Source organism: Lithobates pipiens, unplaced genomic scaffold, assembly GCF_037356315.1.
Source record: "Lithobates pipiens isolate NorthernLeopardFrog02 unplaced genomic scaffold, aLitPip1_a1.2 Scaffold_23, whole genome shotgun sequence".
Lineage (NCBI taxonomy): Eukaryota > Metazoa > Chordata > Amphibia > Anura > Ranidae > Lithobates > Lithobates pipiens.
The window spans coordinates 160,373,786-160,401,655 of NW_027507785.1; the positions used below are offsets into that span (position 1 = coordinate 160,373,786).

The 27,870-nt window shown below is 40.1% G+C and overlaps 1 protein-coding gene across 1 annotated transcript in view; it reads left to right on the forward strand.

The window, feature by feature from the left end:
* The first annotated feature begins 592 nt into the window (after nucleotides 1-592).
* Nucleotides 593-27,870, forward strand: part of EMP1 (epithelial membrane protein 1) — a 56,010-nt gene continuing 28,732 nt past the window's right edge. The window contains exon 1 of the mRNA XM_077452508.1: nucleotides 593-752. The gene's annotated coding sequence lies outside the window, so the exon portion shown is untranslated. The remainder of the gene's footprint in view (nucleotides 753-27,870) is intronic.

The window sequence follows — 27,870 nt, forward strand, 5'->3', positions numbered from 1 at the left end:
TTGTATTCATCTACCTCGCTGACTAAAAAACCCTTTTGGGGGAAACTTCCCATAATATATTATTCGGGGTGTGCATCAATTTCATCTCTCCTCATATGTGTCTTTGTATATATATATATATATATATATATATATATATGTATATATATATATATATATATATATATATATATATATATATATATATTTATTTTATTTTTTTTTTTTTTTTTTTTTTTTATAGGTTGAAGTAGATTGACTTGTGTCTTTTTTCAACCTAACTATGTAACCTTAAAAAATTATTGGTTAACTATGTAAAGAGAATGTTGTGGAAAAAACACAGTTTCCTTTTTAACCTTGGCTCATTCCAGTACCACATGGTCATCCGCACATGCTTTTCTTCCTAGTTGTGAATCTGTGTTTTTGTAAACAAAGACGTTTCCCGAGGTTTCTCTGTGCATCATTATGACATGCTTTAGTTATTCTTTTTCAGTCATTCTACCAAGAAAAATTTAGTTATGACTAAGACAGAACATATTACAGCTCTCAGCCACCTCCCAATTCTTCCATCTGTTTGACTGCCAAAAAAACAGGGTGTAGCTGAATTCTTTCTCTGCTATTTCTTTGCATATAGGTTCCTATAAAACACACACAGGCACCTCCCTAATTGCATCACAGAAATCCTATAACTGCCTGTGAAATATTACTATGAAAGTATTGCCATTTACACTAAAATAGAGTGAGGACTTCAGAGGCATTCCCAATCGCATAAGGTAAGCTTTGCAGTGTTTTTATTTTTTATACAATGACAAAAATGTAGTAGTTTTTTATGTATTCAAGGATAGCACACTAACAACAAAAGTCATCAGCTTAAACTATATCATATTTATAACTTGTAAAAATAATTTTATTGACACCAGATATATGAAAACAAACAAACTATTCAGAAAACCCCTAATTCGATTCAATTAGTTACACAATAAATTATAAGCCCTCTGGTAACAAAATTGCTCTGTAGTTCAGAAACCATAGAGAAGAGGAAACATTTTAACTGTTTTGCTTCTGATACCTTAAATAGTTTCTTTGTTGTATTAAATGAATAGCATACTAATATTAGAGTCAACTCTAGATATTATTTTCTTAAAAATAGGTTTTGCAAAAAAAAAATGCTACAAATTGTACTAATAATGTTGACAGTTGATATAAATTAAAATGCAAAAAGGTACTTTATCAGAGATAGATAACTAATCCTAAACAGATTTTATTATTAACTTTTGTTTTAAAAAAATTGATAATTGTATTATTATCTGAATGCACAATATTTTTCAAATAAAAAACACTTCTGGACACAATGTAATCGCTTACCATAGAATGTAATGTAGCTGCTTGTTCTTCATGCCAATTAATGTAAGAGAAAGATGAAATTGGTATGACTGAATCCTTAGCAGTAAAATCCAGAAGGTATTTCACTTATGATTCCACCTCTGGGCTGACAAAATTGTGACGGCATGAGATTTTTTTGTAATGTAATGATATTCCTTTTAAAAACAAACCATACCACTTTGTAAAATAGTTTGTTATAAAATTATACCTCCATGTGATTTTGCAGATATTCTCTGTACAAAGTGAATGTTGGTAAATAAGGTGAACTTGTGTTACTTTGCATAGACTATGTTCACTTACCTATTATTGGCTATTCAAATTAACTCAAGTCCACCTTATTTACCAACATTCACTTTGTAAAGAGAATATTCACTCTTCTAAAGGAACAGCCTATACCTATTTATTAAATCAACCCTAATGTTTTGTCATACATTAAATCAATGTGGCACATTTGATATATATCAGGGGTCTCAAACTGGCGGCCCTCCAGCTGTTGTGAAACTACAAGTCCCATGAGGCATTGCAAGGCTGTCAGTTACAAGCATGACTCCCACCTGCAGAGGCATGATGGGACTTGTAGTTTTGCAAAAACTGGAGGGCCACCAGTCTGAGACCCCTGATATATATATATATATATGCATTTTTGTATTTGTCATTAATTGTTTATACAATCCATTTTTAATATATTGAAATAAAACCTTTATGAATTTTTATATTCTTGCTATCATTCTCTTATAAGCTGCACCGTTGAAAAATCCCCTTCTGCATTCCCCTTCCCCTTCCCCTTCCCCTTTATACATGATATTTCATATATATATGCACTTTTTCACCTCCAGCTTTTCAGTGAATATAGAACAAATTCTGATGTTAGAGATGTCTTGGGTGCATAAAGATAACTTTACATTCTGAGCTATGTGGTCAAGACATCCTTTCTGGATATATGACTTTGCATTTACCGTATATACTCGAGTATAGGCCGACCCGAATATAAGCCGAGGCCCCCAATTTACCCCAAAAAAACTGGGAAACGTATTGACTCGTGTATAAGCCGAGGGTGAGACATGCCTGTCCATCCCTGTGTGTGTGTCCGTCCATCCCTGTGTGTGTGTCCGTCCATCCCTGTGTGTGTGTCCGTCCATCCCTGTGTGTGTGTCCATCCATCCATCCCTGTGTGTGTGTCCATCCATCCATCCCTGTGTGTGTGTCCATCCATCCATCCCTGTGTGTGTGTCCATCCATCCCTGTGTGTGTGTCCATCCATCCCTGTGTGTGTGTGTCCATCCATCCCTGTGTGTGTCCATCCATCCCTGTGTGTGTGTCCATCCATCCCTGTGTGTGTGTCCATCCATCCCTGTGTGTGTGTCCGTGCAGACTTGTGTGTCCAGCCTACCTGTGTCCCGAGCCTCCGTCCCGAGCCTCCGTCGTCCCGTGCCTCCGTCCCGTGCCTCCGTTGTCCCGTGCCTCCGTCCCGTGCCTCCGTCCCGTGCCTCCGTCGTCCCGTGCCTCCGTCGTCCCGTGCCTCCGTCCCGTGCCTCCGTCCCATCCCGAGCCTCCGTCCTTCTGCCATGCCAGGATCGCCGCTCTTCGTCGGCGCCTCAGCGGCCATTCCTCTGTTCAAAAGCCGCGCCTCCGTCTGTGATAGGCGGAACACTCAATTTCCCAGCAGTCTGTGTTCCGCCTATCACGGACATCCTCTCATCCTCGTCCGTAGTATGAGGATGAGCGGATGTCCGTGATAGGCGGAACACTGACTGCTGGGAAATTGAGTGTTCCGCCTATCACAGACGGAGGCGCGGCTTTTGAATAGTAGAATGTCCGCCGTCTGTCTGCTCGACACGCTGATCGGGCAGGCAGACGGCGATGACTCGAGTATAAGCCGAGGGGGGCACTTTCAGCCTCAAAAAAGAGGCTGAAAATCTCGGCTTATACTCGAGTATATACGGTAGTTACAAAAATCAGTCGTCGTAATACATTAGCATTACACATGGTAGACCAAAATTTTCTGCACCCTTTAATACTATTGGTTTAATACTATTGTTCAGTCTGTCTTCTACTAGGACCCCCAGATCTTTCTCCAACCTGGAATCCCCTAGAGGTTCTCCCCCCAGTGAATAACTTGCCAATTAGTTGCCCACTCCATTAATTTATTCAGATCCTCTTGTAAAGTTTCTATATCCCGCTGTGATGTTATTGCCCTACTTATTTTTGTGTTGCAGCAAAAACTGAGATTGAGCTATTTATCCCATCCTCTATATAATTTATAAATAAATTAAACAGAATTGGTCCCAGTACGGAGCCTTGGGGTACCCCACTAACCACTCTAGACCATTCTGAGTGTACATTATTACATTATTTATCACCACCCTTTGAACACGCCCCCGTAGCCAGTTTTCCATCCAAGAACAAACCCTATGGTCTATAAAATGCTAAAAGGTAATGAGCTTGAGACTGGATTCACACTATCTTCGCATGCGGCTCACAGCAAGGGTCCGGTGTGTTCCCGTTCACCATTTCAGGTCTGATTTCAGTAAAATTTTTGTCTGAATTTGGACCTGAAACAGACCTAAAGACGCACATAGCTCCTGTGCAGATTCGCATCAGAGCCACAGCAGGGATATGTGAACCGGCTCCATAGAGAGTCAGTCAAAATCTCCTGCAGGGATCCCACATCCAATACTCAATAGTGTGAACCCAGCCTAAAACAAATAGCCCTACACTTACACGGATAATCTTGGTATTTTTAATTGAAGGTAAAGGATATGTTTTTTTTCAGTAGTAAAGATGTCCTATAAACTGCTAACTTGGCTTTAAATCTGTCTGTCATTGCTTAAGGCAGATTATCTATATAACTGGTATCAGCAGTGATGACTTTATAACCTAAGGGCTCCTGACATTTCATTGTCATCTGTTAGCAGTGAAGGGATATTCCAGCAAGCTAGAACATGCACTGGAGTGTTATGTCAGTGTGACAAAGAGTTCTTGTACAGAATATAGAACTGTGTATATGCATCTGTTTCGTTTTAAATTATGTTTTTTTTTTTTATTTCTGTTGGAAAAGTGTCAAGTGCATTCTAAGGGTGTGTATGAGATATATGTTTCACTGAATTTGACAGAGCCATGTGAACACTAAAAAACAAATTAAAAAAAACAGTCACAGTCTGAGAACAATAAAATATGCTACAAGATAGGTTGGGTTGCTTAGGATTCTGTTTTGAAATATACAGTGAGTCAGCCAATTGTGAATCTGCCAGCTGGGTGGGGTAGAGGCTGGTGTAATAGCTGAGGTTTGGTATCACACAATAGTTCTAAGTCATTTGCATGACCTAACTTCTTAACTTGACATATCCTTTTAAGATACCTATAGAAATTAAATTGCATGTGAAAGGTCAAGATAGCTCATGTTTGTTCAGTAGAATGATTGTTAAAAAATCATGCATGCTCATTTTAGCCAAGCACAAATGCACTGGGCAAAAATCCCTGGTGCTGACCTGTTAATTAGAAGAACAGCTGCAATGTACAAGAAGATTCAGTTAAAAAAATGTTTCTCCCTGCCTAGATTAACTGTAGTGATGTAAAGGTCAATGGATAGAGTCAAAGAGCATATCGGTGGAACAACCATCCAATAAACCCAAAACTATGTTAGATGCAAAAGATCATGCAGATTGCATAGTTCTTAAGCAGAGCAAAGATGTGAAGCATTGGCAAGAAAATGACTGTGTAACAATAATAATATTGATAGCATTTATAATATTTTTATTAGCTGAGATGAATGGGAGCTATTTGAAAGGCTTGCATAGATATTTTTTTATTAATGTTACCAAAATAGTATCGTAATTATAAGAGTATAGCTTATTGTGCTATCATCAATTTTAGAGTCCAATGATTTCATATTTCCCATGTTAAACAGAAGTTTTCATAAATTCATTGTAAGAAAAACAATGAAAGATGATTTTAATTACTTACATTCAGTCCCTACAATTTGAATTTTGGCCTTTGCTTCACTAGAAGTAGGTTAGTACATGTAATAAAGTCTAATTATACTGAAACCTGTTAATTTCAGTTTTTGGGTGGATAATATATGACTGAGTTGCCCACCCTCTCACTAGATTTTTGACAGATTTGGTTGATGGAATCTTGTTACTTATCTTTTTCCCAGCTCCACCCAGCTGTCCCTAGAAGGGATATCCCATTATAGGTGACAGAAACATTATACCATAAACAGAGTAAAGTCAAATTCTACTATACAGACACATAGTTACATAGTTAATCAGGTTGAAAAAAGACACTAGTCCATCTGGTTCAACCAATAAACAAAAAATTTACACAAGCAGGAAAGGTTTTAAAGAGTAACAGAAGAGAAGACAAGACCTTTTCTGGAGAAACTACTCTCCCAAGCATCCTCCAGTGTTCATTTTTTCATGTGATGGTGTAATAAAGAGGATAGGAGTTCAGATTGGCTCATCCACGTCTTCAGCAGAAATGATATGACCAAATTACTAAGCTTGTGGTTATTTATGTTTTTATTACTCTATGTATTATTACCCAGAGCAGCATTTTTACAGAAATGTATTGCATTGTACTGTTCTTCATCTATTCATTTAAACAAGACTGTTAATGTTTGAGTATAGTTTTATTTTAACAGCTACACAATCCAGATACCAACACTTATTAGCCACATTAGCCACTTTATTAACTACAAATAAAGCATACTTACATCACAGCAGTTTTGTGTCAGCAAAGAAAAGTTGAAAGCACAATGTATTCCAAGGTAGGGGGTGGGATGTAACAGCATCGGTGAATGATTCCAGAGCCGGCTTAGGAGGGAACCCCTACATACAACAGCTGGTTTCCACCCTGTGTAGCATCTGCCATCACTGTTTTTCCTCATGGTTGCACTGTGCATCTGACAGGGGGCAGTAATTCATTTCAAACTTGTTTCTTCGTTTTCAAACAAGCCCCCGATACGGTACCAATTTTTTTATGGGCTCGGAAGAGAGGGCTGTGATGTGGTAACAGTAAAGCCAGCATTGGGATGCCGATGCCAGCCTTTCTGTTTCTGCCTCCCTCTCCTGTCCCAAGCTTAAACAATTGGTTTGAAAAAGAAGGAACTCCTTCGAAACAAGGTATGCCAACCCCCCGTCAGAGGGCAACCACAAGGCAGAATGGGGTAGCAGACGCTACACAGGGTGAATACCAGCTGTCATCCAGTGGGGGGGGTCGCTCCTGAGCCAGCTCTGGGATCCCTCACTGCTGCTGCTACATTCAGCCCTTGCCTTGAAATACATTCTGCTTTATACTTGCCCACTCTTACACAGAGCTGCTGTGATATAAGTCCTTTTATTTATAGTTAATAAATATGGCTATGTATTAAATGGGATCCCACGCTCCTGCCTCCCTTTTCTAAGAGAGACATTAATAGGGGGAGTGGGTGTGTCTTAGATTTGATGTTCAGGAATATGATCACTTATGCCGCGTACACACGAGCGGAATGTCCGACAGAAAAAGTCAGACGGGAGCTTTTCATTGTATATTCCGATCGTGTGTATGCCCCATCGGACTTTTTACATCGAAAATTCTGACAGACCTAGTAATAGAACATCTTCTAAATATTTCCGACGGAACCAATTCCTAGCGGGAAAACCACTCGTCTGTATGCTTTTCCGATGGACAAAAAACTACGCATACTCTGAAGCAAGTACGAGACGGAAGCTATTGGCTACTGGCTATTGAACTTCCTTTTTCTAGTCCCGTCGTAAGTGTTGTATGTCACCACGTTGTTGACGGTCAGACTTTGGTGTGATAGTATGACAGTTTCAGCAGAATTCTGTCAGAACACCGTTGGAAAAACCTTCAGAGTTTATTCCAATGGGAAAACTGGTCATGTGTACGGGGCATTAGATAACAAAATGAATACCTAGGGTCAAAGGGAACATAGAAAACATTTTTCTTGCTAACAAAGGTAATAGCAGATACTGCAGTTACATCAGCAGTTAGTCAGGTTGAAAAAAGTCACAAGTCCATCTAGTTGAATGAATAGAAAAAAAAAGTACAAACACATAGAAACCTCTATATACACAATTCTATACCCAGAGTTGATCTAGAATAAGGAAAAAAAAAACAATAAGGCATGATCCCCAGGAGGAAATCAGATATTATCTGGATCAATTACTCCTGGCTACACCAAGTTCCCTATATGGGCCACTTAAATATTTATACATGTTGACCCCCCCCCCCCCCTTAATTTCCTCTTCTCAAGTTGGAATACATTATTTTCCTCTAATCTTTCTTCATACCTGAGCTCCTCCATGCTACTTATCAGTTTGGTTGCCCTTCTCTGCACTCTCTCCAGTTCTCTGATATACTTTTTTGTGAACTGATGTCCAAAATTGAACTGCATTTTCCAGATGAGGTCTTAATAATGATTTGTACAGGGGAAGGATTGTGTCTCTCTCTCTCTCTCTCCTTGGAGTCTATACCTAATACAAGAAAGCATGTTACTTGTTTGAAAACTGCAGCTTGGTTTTGTATGCTATTATTAAGCGTATGATCTACCAGAACAACAGAATCTTGCGGTGCCTATTCTTAGCTGGAAACTTAGGCCGCGTACACACGCGCGGACTGTTCGCCCAACTTTGTCCGTCCAACAGTTTCGGCAAACAGTCCGCTCAAACTTAGCATGGACGGACATGGCCACACACGACGGACGAACAGTTTGCTGAAACCGTGCGCGATGACGTGAACGGCACGTACGACGGGACGAAAAATACGACGTCCTATACACTGCATTATAGCTTTCGGCGTGAAAATCCTTTCTGAGCATGCGCGCAACTTTGTTTGACGAACAAGCCTACACACGGGCGGACTGTTCGCTGAAACAAGGTTTCAGCGGACAGTTTTTCGGAAATTCCGAAAAACCTTGTCCGTCCAACTGTCCGCTGAAACTGTCCGCTGAAAGCCCACACACGAGCGGACTGTCCGCCCAAACACTGTTCAGCGGACAAAGTTGGGCGAACAGTCCGCCCGTGTGTACGCGGCCTTACTTTCCAAAATGTTACAATGATTGCCCATTTTACTTCAAAATATATTTTAAATAGATAATGGGAAACTGAGTTTGGAAGGACCAGAAGGAATGGTCCAGCCATTCAGCTGTTTCATGTAACTCTTGGAAGCAGTTTTGAAATGAGCAAAGGAAGTAGAGCTGTATGTGATGATTGCTTCCCTTTAAACACTTTGAAGTTAATTTACAAACGTATTGGAGACTGTTCACCAACAAAGTGAATGCTCATTTTGGAAAGTGTATGTTCACTGTACAAAGTAAGTATCAGGCGATAAGATGAAGGTGTTTATATCCTGCATACTTAATCATGTACTAAAAAATATCCTTTTTTCCCTTTGCACATGATTGGGTAATCAAAGTGAAAACAGGTTCGCCACATTCATTAACATTCACTTTGCTAGTTCAACAGCTTCTATTTCTTTAGTAAATCAACACTATTGCAGGACAAGACCCTTAAAGTCTAAGCTTACCTTCTGAACATGCTACATGTTAAACCTGTATTTAGGGTATAGCATATTCAGCACCCAACCTCACCCCCTGACAGACCCCTTCCATGGGACATCGGTAGGGTTTTTTTCTCCCCGCAGCCACTGTCACATTTTAAAAACTCCCCCGTACAGCCACCTCATTCATTCAGAGAGATCTGTGATTGACTGATCTATAAGTCCTGCCTGCTACCACTGCAGATAGCTTGTAGTTCTCAACTACAATCTACTGATCCCCACCCTTGTAGTTCATTTTTCCTGCAGCTTAGTAACTGTCTGCCTTTATAGAGGTACAGGCAGAGAGCTGTAGTAAGACTGGCCATACATTATACAATTTTCTCGTAGTTTTCCTTTAGATTTACAAAAAACATATAATATGAGATCAAACCTGAGCACTTTCAATTTGTATGCAGTCGGGTAGGCCCTTGTACTACACAGTTGAAGGTAAATTTAAAGAAAATTGAAAAGGAAAATTGTATAATGTATGGTCAGCTTAAGTGTCTGCAGGAGTCTGGCATTGTGCCAATAATGCACCAATCACAGGTGCAATTCTTTGCCAGCTCCAGAGTAAAAGAATTATAAATGCAATTTTTTTTAAGTCAAATAAATGTTTATTTAAAGATTTTAAGAGTATTACAAGGAATAGTTAAACATTCCATAGTTTAAAAACATTACACTGTATTCAAGAAAATGCCAAGAATAGAGTAAATGCACATTTTAACTGCAAAACCATGTGCATTTATTATATTTTTTTTTACTAAAGGCAAACTTATCCTTTAGGGAACTAGCATGACATAAAGGGCATGTAATGATAAGCAACAATGATACGCATTCTTAATAAAGTGAATTTTCAAAGAAATCCTGTAATTTCAAGTCAAGATTTTTTTTTCCAAGGAAATTTATGTTTAAACTTTTTGTAAGAGTAGGGCTTCAAATAACATCTCAGCCTCATTTTGTTTTGTTGTTAAGATTTTATGCTTGGTGACTTTTCTGAACATTTTGAGAGATACCAATATATTAAAATAAATGGTTTTGTTTATTATATAGAGCAGAGATTGTGTAGTCATAGCAGATTTTAGCAAGGTACCTTTGATATATCTTTTGTAATTTAGCAGCTAACATTCCATCATATCATAGATTATGTATGAATATCCAGGACACAAAGTGATTGCAACAAAGATTGAGGCTTAACACCAAAGCAAATGGGAACTTTAAGGTGGCATTTTGAGGATGCGCCTCAAACGTTCCCCTCCACTTTGGCATTAAACCTCAGCTTTTGTATATACCTAACTGGAATGTGGTGGTATTCCAAGTCTACAACTACTTTGTAATTAGGCCTCAATTTGTGTATATAACTACCTGGGATGTTGTGGTAAGATGAAACTGAGAGGTGGAAAATTTGCATTTTGATTAATACAAAGACCAAAATAGCATAAATGAAAAATTACAACGAACACACTTGCACTTTAATTTGTCTTATTATTTGTCTAATTGTGTAATATTTATAATACTGTAGGGGTATACAGTGTCTTTTGTGCTTTCTGTTATGTACAACAGCTTGCTCTCCTGTAAACTGATTTAAGTACACAAGCATTAAGAAGACTATGGGATGAGTCATGATCATTACTCATTCTCGTCAGGGTGTGGCATGAGTGACCCATGCCAAAGAACCTGACATTGTTTCTGACAGTGAAAGCATGTCTTGATACTCACCTTGCATGTGCCATGAGCATGCTCACCAATGCCCGGGACTGGGCGGGGACCTTGGTCATGTGAAAGTCTAATATTAAGGTAATTCCCCAACTAAGAGATGAACCGTAGTAAGGTAGAGAGCTCCTCTGAAAAGTGCAGTTCCATGACACACTTGTATCTTGATGTACACTATATTCCCCAAAATATTGGGAAGCCTGCATTTACACACACATGAACTTTATTGGCATCCCAGTCTTAGTCTGTACGGTTCCATACAGAGTTGGCCCACCCTTTACAACTATAACAGCTTCAACTCTTCTGGGAAAGCTGTCCATAAGGTTTAGGAGTGTGTCTATGGGAATGTTTGACCATTCTTCCAGAAACGCATTTGTGAGGTCAGGCACTGATGTTGGATGAGAAGGCCTGGCTCACCACTCTACTTCATCCAAAAGGTGGTCTATCAGGTTGAGATCAGCACTCTGACAAAACAGAAGCACTATGCTGTTCAACATGCTTAAAAGGAACAGGATCTTTTTTTTTTTTGGATTTCAACCACTTTAACCCTTTACCCCAGCAACTAACTAATACACCTGTAGGCAAGGAATATATTCTTAAAAAGTAATTGTACTCTTAGTTCACAAAATGTATTTGAAGATTTAGTAATGAGCAGTAATGAATTTATAGTTTATTTAAGCATGTGTCCCCTGTACCAACATAAAAATTACTTCTTCAGTAAATCACCAAACCGTGTACGGTAAAAGGTGCAACTAATATCCATGGTCAGTAGAGCAAACCCACATTCGGAATGTGTCAGTTATACTGGGGTCTTATGATTAGGATAGCCCTGTCACAGTTTCTCCCTCTACACCTCCTGAATTTGTATCTTAGGGTATAACTTGCATATATGCTGACAAAGTCTGGAGCCACCAATTTCAGAGTAGTACAATGGATTGTCAGTGCTATTAGCAGAACATTTGGAAGAGGCTTGTGACCACACCCTTTGCAGATGGGTGTTGGCTCAGGCCAATAAATATTAGAAAGTGTTCTATGGAGCAACCAACTCTGACTAAGCAAACACATTAAGGGCGTTGAGATACAGTGTGAGTACAGAGTGGGTTTGTGCCAGCACTTGTACCCTAGACATTTCTGCACGTTTCCGTATAGTAGCTCCAAGTTTCTTCAAGTGTTTTAGAGCACTATTCAGCACATGAAAATAGACAACGCCTAAAATATCATCATCCTTTTCAAAAAAAAAAACAGTTAACTGGAGGATTTTGGTTATCCACAGACAGTCAGTGACAGAAGAATGTGGCCTTTTTAACTTCAGGGGGCCAAGCAATTAAACTTGTACATTGCTATATTGTAAAGAACAATTACCTGCCACTCACTTCACAAGGGTAGAAGTTGTTCCATCTTCTTTGAGCACACTTACCATATAAGCACTTTTTCCTTTGGTCAGGCACACTCTTAGGCTTCTTTTACACTGACAGTATGCTTACCGCCTTCTGAAAAGTGATCCATGCTACTGCCACCTCCTGAAGCCTCTTTTTGTTTTTATTGCCAAGTTGCACTTTTACATTGCGGAACCACGCCACAAACGTAGTTGCCAACATTGTCAAAAAATGTATAGGGAGACTTTTTTGTCTGTTGGCAGAGTCTTATTAGAATTAGGGGGTGTAGTGGGGAAAAGAAAATGCAGCGAGCTTAGTGTGGTGTGCCAAAAATGGGTGTGGTTTAAATGAATAATGAGTATGGCTTAAATGAGGCATGGCTCAAGGGGGGCGTGGTTCAAGTTTGAGATGAACGAGAGATGGAGAGAGAAATAAATAAATAGGGAGGGAAGGAGAGAGAAGGCTAGAACGAAAGAGGGATGGAGAGACAGCAGGCCCAGATCCTGCATCACAATAGAAATATGTGTATTCCATAAAGTTTAACAATCAGCAGATAAAGATACTCTAAACACCTGGTGTTGGCACTTTAATCATCCCGGCACCATGGTTGTTATGGTGTCAGGATGAATGAAGCACATTATTTATATTATTACATTGTAATATAAAATTAAATAATTCAACTCACCATAATGCAGAATCAGTGGAAGCCCTGAGCTTGTCACTTGCCACTGTCGCCTGCCCCCAGATGCCATTAGGTGTCCCCAGCAGAGTCCCTCCTTACAACAGGAATTCCAAGCAGAGTCCCTTCTTATATCAGGTGTCTCCAGCAGAGCCCTTCCTTACACCAGGTGTCCCCAACAGAGTCCCTCCTTACACCAGGCATCCCCAGCAGAATCCCCCTTACATCAGGCATCCCCAGCATAATCCCTCTTTACATCAGGTGTCCCCAACAGAGCCCTTCCTTACATCAGGTGACCCAGCGGAGCCCCTCCTTACATCAGGTATCCCCAGCGGAGCACGTCCTTCCATCAGGTGTCCCCAGCAGAGTCCCTCCTTACAACAGGCATTCCCAGCAGAGTCCCTTCTTAAATCTGGGGTCTCCAGCAGAGCCCCTTCTTACATCTGGTGTCCCCAGAGAAGCTCCTCCTTAAATCAGTGTCCCCAGTGAAGACCCTCCTTATACCAGTGTCCCCAGCAGAGCCCCTCCTTACATCTGGTGTTCTCAGCGGACCTGCTCTTTTCATCAGTGTCCCCAGCAGAGCCCCTCCTTACACCAGTGTGCCCAGCGATGCCCTCCTTACATCAGTGTCCCCAGCGGAAGCCCCTCCTTACTCAGTATCCCCAGTGGAGCCCCTCCTTACACCAGTGTCCCCAGCGGAGCCCCTCCTTACATCTGGGTCCCCAGCAGAGCCCCTCCTTACATCTGGTGTCCCCAGCGGACCTCCTCTTTACATCAGTGTCCCCAGCAGAGCCCTTCCTTACACCAGTGTCCCCAGAGAGAAGCTGATTGGCTGCATGGATCAGAGGCCCCTCCCCACCTCCACTGAACACATGGGGAAAGCCAGAAAGAGATCTTGCGCCGGCCATCTTTTTGTAGCCCACGGCGGTCTTTGCCAAAAACAGTCCAGATTCCCAGGACAAAAGAAAAATCCTGGGACAGACTCCAATCAGGAGGAGGGTCCAAGAATCTGGATTGTCCCTGGAAAACTGGAACTGTTGGCAAGTATGTACAACTGAAAGTCTTGTGCCAACTGAAGTTTGGCATGTGGTTGCAGTGCGGCCCCATTTATCTGAATGTGAAAGTTTGACAAGCAGTGCCTCCTGTCAATCTTTTGCAACCCAAGTTAAAATGCTGTGGCCATGCTGTGGCAAAACATCACTACAGTGGCATGTGTACAGCCATGTCAGGCTGTAATTTCAGCATTTGTGTGGGTGGCTGGGGGAGGGGGAGTCAGTAAAACATCCAGCCATGGGAAAGAGCCCTTACTATGATTAAAATTTTGACTTTTGAGTAGAAATGAGATCAGCAGCCACTGTAGTTGATCTGCTAAAGTGATAGAGAAGGTTGCTTTGTTGCAGCGAGCGGCGTGTGTTCCACCGTCTGTTCAGCTGAAAAGCCAGAAGTGGCTGGCTGAACAGGCAGTGGAACGTAAGCTGCTTGCCGCAAGCAGGAGCAAGCAGCACGGCGGCTCCACACTTCACTTGACACTGTTGAACCTGTTACCTCCAGTGCCGAGGATAGGCCACTTAGGCTGGATTCACACCTATGCATTTTTAGTGCTTTTTGCATTTATCCAAAAGTGCCAACTGCCAATGGTGATGGTGTGAAAGATCAGATTACTTCACATAATATATGGATGTTTTGTTTTTGGGTTTTTCTTTGTTTGTTTACTGATGCACATTGTACTTTTATAATTGTTTGCGTCTAGTGAGCATTTACGTAAAAAATTATGCACATGATGGTTTAACAGTCCAGAATATTTTTTACACAATATATGCTTGGTATATGCTTGGTTTGTTACATTTGCAGGGAGATGTGTGGTATGTCTGCTGGGAGCACCATATAGATACTGGCTGTTTACTGATTCATATCATATTCACTATCATTATTTTTCATGAATGCATGATTATATTTGTATAGTAGTGTCTATATTTGTTTATGAAATACTAAGCACAAGCACTTTATTGACAGAAGGATTTATTCTTCCTAGGTCTATACAAAATAAAACTTTCAGTTGATGTTGGGCTTTAAATGCAAAAATATACTAAAAATTATTTTATTTACTTTCAGTATTTTTTGTTCTTTGTGTCTTTTGGTATAGCATACATTCTAGGTTAAATACTGTCTAATATACTGCTATTTTAATATTTGCGCTAACAGTTACATAATAATCATGGCTGTCCTGTGCTTAGACACAGTACAAGCCAATCAGCGGGTGCCGGCCAATATAGTCATGTACTATAAGCAAAAGTGTGACTGCTCAATGAATGGGATGAATGCTGAATTTCGTAAACTTTTCTGAATGGTTTGAATGTGTTCAGCAGTGGTTTGAATGAGTTCAGCAGTCTGTGTAATGTAATGTATAGCACAGTGTACATAGTACAACAGGTTGTGGTGATTGGTGTGCCATGACTTTGATAATGGTCAGTGCATGGTTGACTGCAGGGGCTCTTAGAAAAGTGCATGATTCCGGTTGCCACCAGTAGGGAAGTTTGCAGGTGCAGTTGCAGCCAGAGGAGAGATAAATGAGTGCAATAGTCAGTGGAATTCAATGAAAAAGTATGTTCTTTGCACCTCTACAGTGGCAGTCAGTAGGGATGAGTCCAAGGTTGGGTTCGAACACAGGTTCAGAATGAACCTTGGCTGTACTGGTGATTTTGTCAGGAGCCAAACCTCATATATAGTAACAGTGTTTGTACCACCACTACATATGACAGCTTCCCCCCTGTCAATGGTGGCTAAGGAAGTTTCAGGTACAGGCCCCCATAAAATCCTTAGTAACCAGTGACATTGCATGGCCCCATTCATTTACAAGCTTGGGAATTGCCAGCCATGTAAACAAAGGTGTGGGTATAGCATGACATCATCTGGGAGAACCGGTTGGACAGCTGGACTTTGGAAGATGTAATTCAGAATGAGTCAGTGAGTCAGTGATGGAATCAGACAGCAGTCAGCAAGATCTTTCCTTTCAGCATGTGTTGGGCATCGCTCCCCATGATTGACAAGGATGTACATGGTGGGACTTTTTTTGAATAAAGGGCTTGCCTTTATCTAATGTTTACTTTTTTGTGTGAATGTGTGGGGGTCTGGAGTACCACTTACTCATTTACTTGGGAGGTCTCTATCTGTAGGGCCCCGCGTATTGTTTAACCACTTCAATAAAGGGCTCTTTTACCCCTGTCCTGCCCAGGCAAATTTTCAGCTTTCAGTGCTGTGACCTTTTGAATGACAATTGAGCTGTCATGCAACACTGTACCCATGAGAAATTGTTATAATTTTTTGACACAGATAGAGCATTCTTTTGGTGGTATTTAATTACCACTGGGATTTTCATTTTTTTGCTAAAAAAAAACAAAAAAAGACTAAAAATGTTGAAAAAAAATGTTTTTTCTTAGTTTCTGTTATAAAACTTTGCAAATAAATAATGTTTCTTCTTCACTAAAGTGTGCTGATGAAGGTGCATGGATGCCCACCCAGAACTGGATGACCATGCTATATCCACCTTTAGGCTTTAGCATGCCTCTGATCCTAGGAAATGGCCATTACTGGCCATTATACGGTATTTTCTGCATCCACACATTCAAATTGCAGAGAATATATAACATTCTCATGCGATTTTACCCCATTCGCACAGAACAAAGCTACATGCAGTTTTGATGGATGAACAACTTTGCAATGTTTTCATAAATACACCCCTATATATATATTTTGAAAAGATACTGATTTAGTTTTCCCATAGGATATCTCATATACCCATTGTAATGCAGTTAGTTTAGCAATCAGTTATTGGCCGAGATGGCTTTAGAAAGGAAACTGACAGATCACGAGACAGCCATTGATACTTAATAAATATTTAGTACAGGATTATTTGGCTTCTGAGAGTAAAATTCTGCTTTCTGCACTTAACTAAAACTAGAAAATAGCTATGACAAATTAACCTGTAGAAATCCACATCGAGCAGGAATGATAACAGTAATGCCTTGGGCTTTTTTCCTGCTTAAATAAAGTGTATCCTACAAAAATTATTGTAAGCTTCAAAAATGGTGACCACGTGTTTGCTATAATTAGTCTTAAACTTAAATAGCCCCGGGTTCCTCTCCATCATTTTAAAGATGAAAGGTTGGATGCCTCAGGCCACTGTGCAAGGATTACTTCTGACTTAGACAGAAGAGCTCATTCACAGAACATGACAAATCACATTGCTGACCATTTTTATTGAGAAGAATGGAAAACAAAGAAACCTTTCACAGGTCTACCATTGCTGCAACGACAATAGTGAATGCCATGTACTTATTTTAGTATTCATGCATGCACCTTTTTTAAATTTTCTTTTTAGAGTGTTGGCATTAAAAAACATCAATACTTTAGTCCTGCTTTTCCAAAGTTTTAATGGCAGGGCCTTTTTTTTTTACTTTCTTGTACACTTGTTAAAATGCACATCATAGGCCTGGAGATTAATGAAAACCCCCCAAAACAGTATATATTTTCTGAAAGCGGAGACCCTATAGGAGAAACTGGTGGTAGTTGTAAGTTTTTTACTATGTGTGAAAGTGATTGGCCAAAATTACTTCCACTAGAAAGCCACTGTCAGCTGAAATATAAACAGAATCCCAGCTGCTATAGCTGCCAGAGCTGCTAGGAGCCAGTTTACTGGCTCAGCCATCGACAAAAGCCTTACATTAGAGGCAATAAAAGTGTTAAAACCGAATTGAGCGTTCAGTTAAAAGCAGCTATAGTAAGAACATTCCAGGTGGATCAAAACAAAGGGTATTCAATGTTTTAAGGTTTGTTTCCTTTATAAAGTAGCCACAGACAGAGTAGAAAAGCCTTCCTGCTGCTAGCAGCTGTAGAGTTGGGTCCTTGCTCTGTGTGTGGAAGCAGAGGTCTGATAGACCCCTTACTGATTCAGACCTATACAGTAGCTTTGCAAATGACAAAGCTAATACTTCCTGCAGATTTAAGAGCTCTAGCTCTGACTCATTAGGAAATGTTTTGATCAAATATTATATGGCTCAGAGCAGTGGGAAACAAAGTCTTACTTTGGAAGTTTGTAGTCAGGGTGTCCAAGCTGAGGTGTCCTCCCACACACCATAAGACAAGCGGTCATCGAATAAAAGAATTGCTCGTCTCTCAGCTGCCCCTGCCGCCATCCTTGGTGAGGGAATCAGGAAGTGATCCTGATGCGCCGTAGACAGCAGTGCCTGTCTTTTGGCAAATATCTCCTAAACCGTGTAGGTTTAGGAGATATTTCTTAGACCTACAGGTAAGCCTTAATCTAGGCTTACCTGTAGGTCAAAGTGTGTTGTAAGGGTTTACAACCACTTTAATTAGTGAATAGCAATTATATATTGAAACCTATATTTAATGCATAGGAGTATTTCATGTTGTAGAGAATTCTGTAAATAATGAAAAGAGAATTCATTTACCAACCCAAGCACAGCTTGGAGAATTCCTGATGTGAAATGAGTCAGTTCAATAAAAATAAAATGACGTAGTAGAAAGTGTAGCTTATTTTAGGTTTATAGAGAGTTTTATATCCTGGTTACAAATCATCATTAATAAATGACTTGGCCTCTGGAAAAAAAAGTCTAAAATATCTACTGCCACTTGCCACCTCTCTTGGTTCTTTACCCAATAATACATTGTATTGTAAATGCAAAGTAACAAATATCTTTCATCTTGTACTTTTTTAAAGACTGAAATGGGAGAAATTGAAATCACCCAGAGACATACCCTGGGGAATTTCTGATACAAAATGATTCAGTTAATTTTAAAATGAAGTGATGTAACAGAAGAAAGGGGCTTTGTATGGTTGTGTAGACAGTTTTGTAGACTGGCAACAAATGCTCTTTTCCAAACAAACCCCTCTATGTGCCATTTGTGTTGTTAAAACAGTTAAGACATTTATTATAATTTGTGATATATATACACTGTATATACTGTATGTGTGTTGTATATATATATATATATGTGTATTATTATTATTATTATTATTATTATTATTAATAATAAACATAAATTAAGAGAAACATATTTAGGTTTTATAATTAGCAAGTTCAAATGTATTATACTGTTTATTATGTTATGATTTATTATTATTATAACAGTTGCTAATTTTCAGGATTTTAAAATATGAAAGGGATTGTAAACATTCGTCTTTGTTTTTTTAAGTAACAAACATGTCATACTTACCTCCACTGTGCAGTTAGTTTTGCACAGAGTGGCCCCGATCCACAAATTCTGGGGTCCCTGGGCGGCACTAGTAGCTCCTCCCCGCAATGGGTATCCACATCGGAGAAGCGCTCTGCTTGGTGGACACCTGAGCGGGTGCACTCCCGAGTCCTGCTTCTGCATGTATTCACACAGAAAGCGGGACTCGGGCCCACCCCCTGGTGCCTGCGTCATTGGATTTGATTGACAACAGCAGGAGCCAATGGCTGCGCTGCTATCATTCTATTCAATCAAGAGCTGAGACAACAGGCAGAGAGGTAGAGTGCGTCGCCGCTGTGGGAACGAACGGGCTCGGGTGAGTAAAACGGGGGGCTGGGGGGCTGGTCAGTGTCAGAAGTTTTTTACCTTAATGCATGAGATGCATTCAGGTGAAAAAACATGAGGGTTAACAACCCCTTTAAGGACCCATTTCTGACTACTACTCCACATGTTTTTTTTTATGTTCCAGTAAATTTCTCCAGCTTTGCTTCCGAAGCCAAAACTGTTTATAATGTCCTCCATTACACCAGAATCATTAAGGGCACCTCTGTTTCACAAATCTCAATCTCCAAGACATTTATACATGAAAGATACAGAATGCTGTTTTCATAGTACTTGTATAGATGTTTCTAAATAATATGTACATTGCAAATATATAATACAATGCTATTGATACTTGCATAACACACTGTGTGTGGCCATAAAAAGTGATCTTATAATGGCCGGTACCTGATCATGTTACAGATTGTTGAGATTTATGTACCCTAAAATGCATAGAATGGGATCTGGAATTAATGCAGTTATCACATCTATTACATCCTGCCAATACCGAATACCGGTGTCATTTCCAAAACAAGTAAATAAAAGAGCCAGGAGATTGGGAACATCTTTAACATTCAAGATTATCCTTCCTACCTATCCTATGCAGCAGCTCTGTGGTTTGATGGGACTTATGCAAGATGAAGAGCTGAGTGACTCTATGAGTTGAAGACAGCGGGGTCAACTGAACTAAACTTTAGAAATGAGGCCAGTTGTGTTATTAGCTTAGACTACAATGTCCAAGATAGGAGTTACAAAAAAAGGCATTCGGGACCAACCCGTGGAATTTCAGAGCATGTACAACTGCATTAGAGTATCAATCCCAGCGCATTCCCACATGGAAAAACCTTCCAGCCGGGAAAATTTAGAGAGCGCTCTTTTTGACCATAATAGTATAAATCTGGTATACCCTATAATACTCAGCAATACAAGTAGATAGGTATATTGATTAAAAGGTGGAGTAGATGAATCCAAGGCCAATAAAGTGCTACAATTGTGAAATAGAGAACTGAGTATATTATAAGAGGATATATGAAGACCACCTTTTTTCCAAGCCTACAAGATGTTGGAGTTGGGCTACCAGAAAATGTAACTAGGGATTTGGTGGCGAAAGCCCCCTTGATCATTTGATTTTTGTAAATATTCATATTTAATTTTTTGCAGGTCTATTGCTTCCATATCAGGTCATTAAAAATTGTACCAAGTTTCCTAAAATATCTCTGTGGAATCCAGCAGGGCGAGTTATGTAAATAATACATTAATTGTGGCATCCAAATCATTTTCAAGAGATTAGTATGGCCTGCCACAGAGATTGGCAGCTTACACCATACTTTACTATAAGATCTAAATTTCTGAAGTAGTGATAGCAAATTATGAGGGACATATTCCTTAAGATGAGTAGAGATAATCACCCCTAGAAATTCATCCATTCCATCTACCTTAGGCTGTGATAGTGCAGGAGGGAGAGGGTCGTGTAGGGGGTCCAATGGGAGTAATATAGACTTTTCCCAGTTGATATAAGACTGAAAAAAGTACCAAACTTCTCTATAACAGACATTGCGGTAACCAGTGAAGCCTGAGTATCAGCCAGATATAGCAGCAGATCGTCTGCATAGAAAGCTAGTTTCTCCTCATGTTTGCCTCTATAGAAGCCTCTCACCTCCTCCGTTTGTCTCAACAAAGCAGCCAGAGGCGCCCCTTTCTTGTGACGTCGGCATGCAGTAGCTACATGAGAACATACATGGCCACCCTCGTTGTTGATTCCTGTATTCCCCAGCAATTACGCTCTGCTCTGCCCCACCAAATCCTGCTGCCAACATCCCCTTATTGAGATGCAGGCATGCAGTAGCTAGATGAGAAAGTACTTGCCCACCAGCTGCTCTGTGTTTGCTAACATGTGGGGATTGCAGTCATGCGACAATGAGAACTACTACATAAAAAAGGTAAATAAACATAGATTTTGGGGCATACAAAGACATTTAGTGATTGCATATGATTGCTGTGGTCCATTCACGGCATTAAGGGTTTACAATCACTTTACTTATATAATAGATATAGTATGTAACACTTAAGAACAAGTGAAAATACTCATTATTATAACTATGGGGGAACATGTGATCCTCTTCTCTTCCTCCAAATATGTAGTATACATTATCGAGCAGCCCACTGTCACTTGAGGGTTGGGGGAAGGTCTTTAGCCCAGTGTAAACCATGACAGAGATAAGGAGAACCCTTCACTTTGCCCTGATTTGGGATGTTAACAGGTTCGCTTTAAATTGTAATTTGGATGTACCAAATTGTCTTTAAGCAATGTGCACTGTACAGTTTCCCAGTCTATGTCATTACTGAGTTACGTGTCTTCTGTCAATGGATCATATACGATTTGGCTTTTCATTGAAGGCTGCTTCCATATTGTTGTAACTTGTTTCTGTACTACTGCACAGCCTAACCAAGGTGTCTGCCCAGGCATGCTTACACACACACACACAATGGTGAAAAGCAATGTTTTCATTATTATGAGGAAGGCGAGACATTAGTTTCCCACACTAGGATGTGGTAGCTTTTACTGAGCAAGAGTTGATTACACAATCCTAGCCAAAATGATGACAGTGGGAGTGTCAGCATGCAGAGTGCTCCCATTGACGAGCTATTTATATTTTATTTATCCTTTCCGGGTATTAATACATATTTAAATGAATGATAAAAAAGTATGTATTTAGCAGACTTTTAAGATTTTTGTCTGTTTATTATTTAACAATGACAATGTCAGCAGTGAATAATCAGTTTACTCAGAACATGAAAGTTTACCCAGAACATTTTTTTGCTTTTTTTATTGAAAAGAAAAATCAATAAAACCAACACTACTTTTCCTTTTGGAGCAGCAGTTTTGGGGTAGCACCAGCAGATAGAACACCGTACCAAGTGATGACACATAACATTTTTTTCATTAAGGCAGCTGACTGCTAAGAAAAAAAAAAATCTATATTGACAGGGAATGGTGTTCATGGACATTTAGTATTGTTTTGTTAGTATTAGAGAAGAAGTGGCTGAAACACCAATATAAATTAAGTGTGTATTTTTTAGATACACAAAGTTTTTAGGATTGTTATTTGCATTAGTCAAGTTTTTATTGAACACTGCATAAAAAAAAAAATCAACCCATGTGACCCAATACAAACTGGGGGTCTTCCGTCTATCTCTCCCTGAATGCACTCTGCTGTCTGTACAGAACCCTGTTTCATAACCTGTATACAATGCTGTCTGCTTTCATGTCATTGGAAATCATGAAATAGCATTGAGAGGAACACAGCTGGGTAGGGAGTGTGTGTAGTCATGTCATGGGTAAAGAGAGCGGCTGCAGTGTGAGGGACAAAGATTCATTTTCCACTTTGTCTGAAGTTAAGATTAAGTACAACTTGACAAATGTGTTGTTCATCTCTAATTCTCGTTTTAGTTCTCATTATGATCTATAAGGGAGTAACTACCTGCACATATATAGTTTGAGTACATGCACATTTTAAGCAGAGACTACTAGTAAAGGTGGACAGAAAATAGCAGATACAACATCACTGGGTGGCACAGTGGTGTAGTGGTTAGCACTCTAACCTAGCAGTAGAAATGGTTGCTGGTTTGTATCCCAACGTCGACACTACCTGTCTGGAGTTTGCATGTTATGCTCTGTGCCTGCCTGGGTTTCCTCTGGGTACCCCAGCTTCCTCCCACACTCCAAAGATATGCTGGTAGATTAATTGGCTTCTGTCCAAAATTGGCCCTAGTATATCAATGTGAGTTGGGCACCTTGAATTGTGGGCTCGTAGAGGGTAGAGTACAATGTGAGTGTGTGATGTATGTGTGGAGCGCTGCATCAATTGATGGCACTATATGGGTACCTTAAATAAATACTATATAATAGAGGAGTATCTTAATGAGACACAATGTACAGGGATAAGGGCAATTGTGAACACACACCCACACTCACTCAGGTTAGACTGGCATCTTTATTCAACCTTTATAACTATGTAACATTGATCAAAGTCTGTTCATGAGGCTCATACTTGAGTTTAATTTCAAAAATGAATTATAGAAGAATCGCAGATCACCTTAGAAATTTAGTCTTCAGGTATGAAAAATAACTCAAAATGTAGCACTGTGTTTTGTATTATTATGATCTCTGGAAAGTGTAAAATCAGGCTCACTTCTGCATCGAAAACAATGAGCTTCTAACCCCAGCTTGTTCAATTAAGCTTTGGTAATAAAACCTGGAAGCTCATTGGTTTCTAGGCAGATGTGAGCCTGATTTTGCACTTTCCAGCTTTAGTAAATAAACCCCATTGTGTACTTAAAAGTGGGGTATGCCTGTATATCCTGCCTCCTGAGGAAAAGTTGTCAACACTCTCAGCTAGTACCACTTCCAGGGTGAGGGAGTTCTGTTTTACTGCTCTAACATTAAAGAACCCTTTTCGCAATCTTTTATTCTACCTTTAAATTGTAGCCATGCATCCTTTTCAGGAACCTTAGAGTTAACAATTTAATACAATTACTGGCGTCACCTTTGATATATTTGTACATTGTGACATCCCCTCTTTTGCTTTTTCTGCGATGCTTCAATCTGTTCTACAACACGGTCATCTGCCATCACATGGGATGAGTTCATTTTAACTTGGGACTAATTAATTCACTTTTGTGTGCAAAGCAAAGTGTTACCTTACACGCAGTTTAGCATAATTATACATAATTATATCGTTGCCACATATAGTATGCAATTGTATCACTTCAATAATACATAAGATAACTCCTATATGTATTGTGTTGCTATGGCTCTGCACTTCCTTTATATCTACTTCATCAGTGTACACACCCAGTGGAGTGGCCCTGGTGCGTTACGACAGAAATCACTGGCTTAAAATCAGAACAGACCCAGGCTTAGGTGTGGCAACATTTTTCATTCAGCTCTTGTAAAAACAAGCCTACAAAACCTAAGAATTGTTTTCCTCTGCTGTACATCTAATTGACTATTTACCTGGAATGTTATATTACTATACAAAACAGCGAACATTTCTTCTTCTATATTTGAATTAATTAATTTTAATATAGGACAGTCGTATGCAGATTTTCCCAGTAACCATGCCAAAAGGTGTAGATAAAAACAAGAGCTGTTAAAATACATCTAATCATAATTACCAGCAAGTCTGACACTCACCTATTGAGACAATGAAATCACAAATATTTCTAGAAGAGAGGTGTGAAGACATGCAAACATTATTAAAGTATATGTGAACTCTTACCCTGTAAAACAACCCATTCAAGAAGTACATGGAAACGAGTTTGTGTAGATATATAAAAAAAATATATAAATGTTTTTTTTTTAAGTGATTACATGACCTCTGTGATCACCTGCATAAGGGGCTTAGAGAGGTGGGAGTAGAAATTCCTTGTGACTATGGAGGGGGCATGGCAGCAGCAGCTTCATTGGAGCACAGACACAATAAAGGGGAGAATACTGAGAGCAAAAATGCACAGTAATGAGCTGGGCAGGGAGGCATCAGCAGGAGGAAGGGAAACAGCTGTACAGCGATCTATCCAATGAATGGATGTTCAGATGGAAGAATAACCACTAGGGTACAGGCAGGCTGTGCTCCCAAGTAGAATGCAAAGAAGAAAACTGATTACACTGGAATGGATGTGCTTCCATGGTCAGTTTGAAATAGGAAAGGAGGGGGAATGGCAGGATCACCAGGTATTTACCAGATACGTGCAGTCAGAGGAGGCAGATGAGGCAGAGCCTCACCTGCCATGACATAAAAATAAAATAAAAAACTATTGAGCTTTGAGGGTGGTAGCTATATATGCAGTGGATTTGCACAGAGCAGCCTGGAGACTCCTCTCCTCGGATGCCTCTTCGCTGCTCCTGGCCCCTCCCTCCTGTTCAGTGTCCCCAGAGCAAGCATCTTCCTATGGGGCACCCGAGCTGAGTCACAGCTTTGTGTGTCCATTCAGACACAGAGCCCTGGCCCCGCCCCCTCTCTACCCTGATTGGCTAGCTGACTTTGACAGCAGTGAGAGCCAATGGAAAAAGGAAAAAACATGGGTTTATGGGTATAAGGTTTACCCATAATCCCATGTTTTTTTTTCACACAGTTAAGAGGGAGAATCTGCTGCTGCTGAAAATGTACTTTTTTTTAATCAAGCTAAATAATATAGTATTCTTCTATATGTTATAACATAATAATTTATTATTTATCTATTGCCCAGTGGACTTTCAATTACAGGCATACCCCACTTTTAAGTACACAATGGGGTTTATTTACTAAAGCTGTAAAGTGCAAAATCAAGCTCACTTCTGCATAGAAAGCAATGAGCTTCTAACCTTGGCTTGTTCAATTAAGCTTTGGTAATAAAACCTGGAAGCGCATTGGTTTCTATGCAGAAGTGAGCCTGATTTTGCACTTTCCAGCTTTAGTAAATATACCCCATTGTATACTTAAAAGTGTGGTATGCCTGTAACGAAAAATCTCCAATCCCTACACACTGATCAGCCATAACATTATGACCACTGACAGGCAAAGGGAATAACATTGATTATATCATTACAATGGCACCTGAAAGTGGGTGGGCTATATTAGGCACTAAGCTTTTTTTTTTTCGTTTTTTTGAAAGCAGAAAAAATTGTCAAGTTTAAGGATTTGAGCAATTTTGAGTGCAAAATTATAATGCTAGGCGATTGGGTCAGATCTCTTGTGGAATGTTCCTTGTCTGCAGTGGTCAGGATCTACCAAAGTGGTCCAAGGAAGGAAAACTGGTGAACCATCTACAGTCCAGGCTCATTGATGCACATGGGAAATGAAGGATGGTTATGTAGTCCACACCAACAGAAGAGCTACTGTTACTCAAACTGATGAAAAAGTTATTGCTGGTTCCAAAAGAAAGGTGTCAGAGCACACTGTGCATTACAGCTTATGTGTATGGGCTGTGTAGCTGCAGACTGATCAGGGTGCCCATGCTGACCCTTGTCCACAGCCAAAAGTGCCTACGAATCATGAGAAGAACACCAATAGAAGCAGAAGGGAGGTTGATAAAAATTCAAAGCAACATCCTGGAACAATTCTACAAATCATAAGTCAGAACTATGAACAATCCAGGGTGGACTCTTTTTCCTGAAATCTAAATAATACCTGACTTCTGTCAGATACATCATCACTGCGTTTGAGGTGATCTTGCTACTCATACCACGGAATGTCTTTTTAAAGCTACATACCTGCAGGCTTTTATCAGTAACTGAGTCATACTGAACAATGGTTTAAGAATGTATTGCACGTACAGAAAAGTTACTAGGGAATTACATTTTGTTAAATAAATTTAGAAAAATTATAAACGCAACACTTTTGTGTTCTCCCCTATTTATCCCCTATTTATATTTCCCCTATTTATGAGCTGAACACAAAGATCTATTACTTTTTCTATGTACACAAAAGGCGTATTTCTCTCAAATATTGTTCACAAATCTGTCTAAATCTGTGCTAGTGAGCACTAATCCATCCACCTCACAGGTGTGGCATATCCAGATGCTGATTAGACAGCATGATTATTGCACAGGTGTGCCTTAGGCTGGCCACAATAAAAGGCCACTCTCAAAATGTGCAGTTTTACTGTATTGGGGGGGTCCCAGTCAGTATCTGATGTGACCACCATTTGCCTCACGCAGTGCAGCACATCTCCTTCACATAGAGTTGATGAGGTTGTTGATTGTAGCCTGTGGAATGTTGGTCCATTCCTCTTCAATGGCTGTACGAAGTTGCCAGATATTGGCAGGAACTGGAACACGATGACGAAAACGCAGAAACAGACATTCCATACATGCTCAATGTGTGACATGTCCAGTGAGTATGCTGGCCGTGCAATAACTGGGATGTTTTCAGCTTCCAGGAATCATGTACAGATCCTTGCAACATGGAGCCATGCATTATCATGCTGCAACATGGGGTGATGGTTGTGGATGAATGGCACAAAATGGGCCTAAGGATCTCATCATGGTATCGCTGTGCATTCAAAATGCCATCAATAAAATGCACCTGTGTTCGCTATCACTAGTATACACCTGCCAATACCATAACCCCACCACCACCATGGGTCACTTGATCCACAACGTTGACATCAGCAAACCACCCACCCACACAACGCCATACACGCTGTCTGCCATCTGCCCTGTACAGTGAAAACCGGGATTCATCCGTGAAGAGAACACCTCTCCAAAGTGCCAGACTCCATTGAATGTGAGCATTTTCCCACTCAAGTCACATATGACGCCGAACTGCAGTCATGTTAAGACCTGGATGACGACAACAAGCATGCAGATGAGCTTCCATGAGACGGTTTCTGGCAGTTTGTGCACAAATTCTTTGGTTATGCAAACCGATTGTTGCAGCAGCTGTCGGCGAGGCTGGTCTCAGATGATCTTGGATGTGAAGATGCTGGATGTGGTGGTCCTGGGCTGGTGTGGTTATATGTGGTCTGCAGTTGTGAGGCCGGTTAGATGTACTGCCAAATTCTCTGAAATGCTTTTGGAGATGGCTTATGGTAGAGAAATTAACATTCAATTTAAGGGCAACAACTCTGCAGTCAGCATGCCAAATGCAC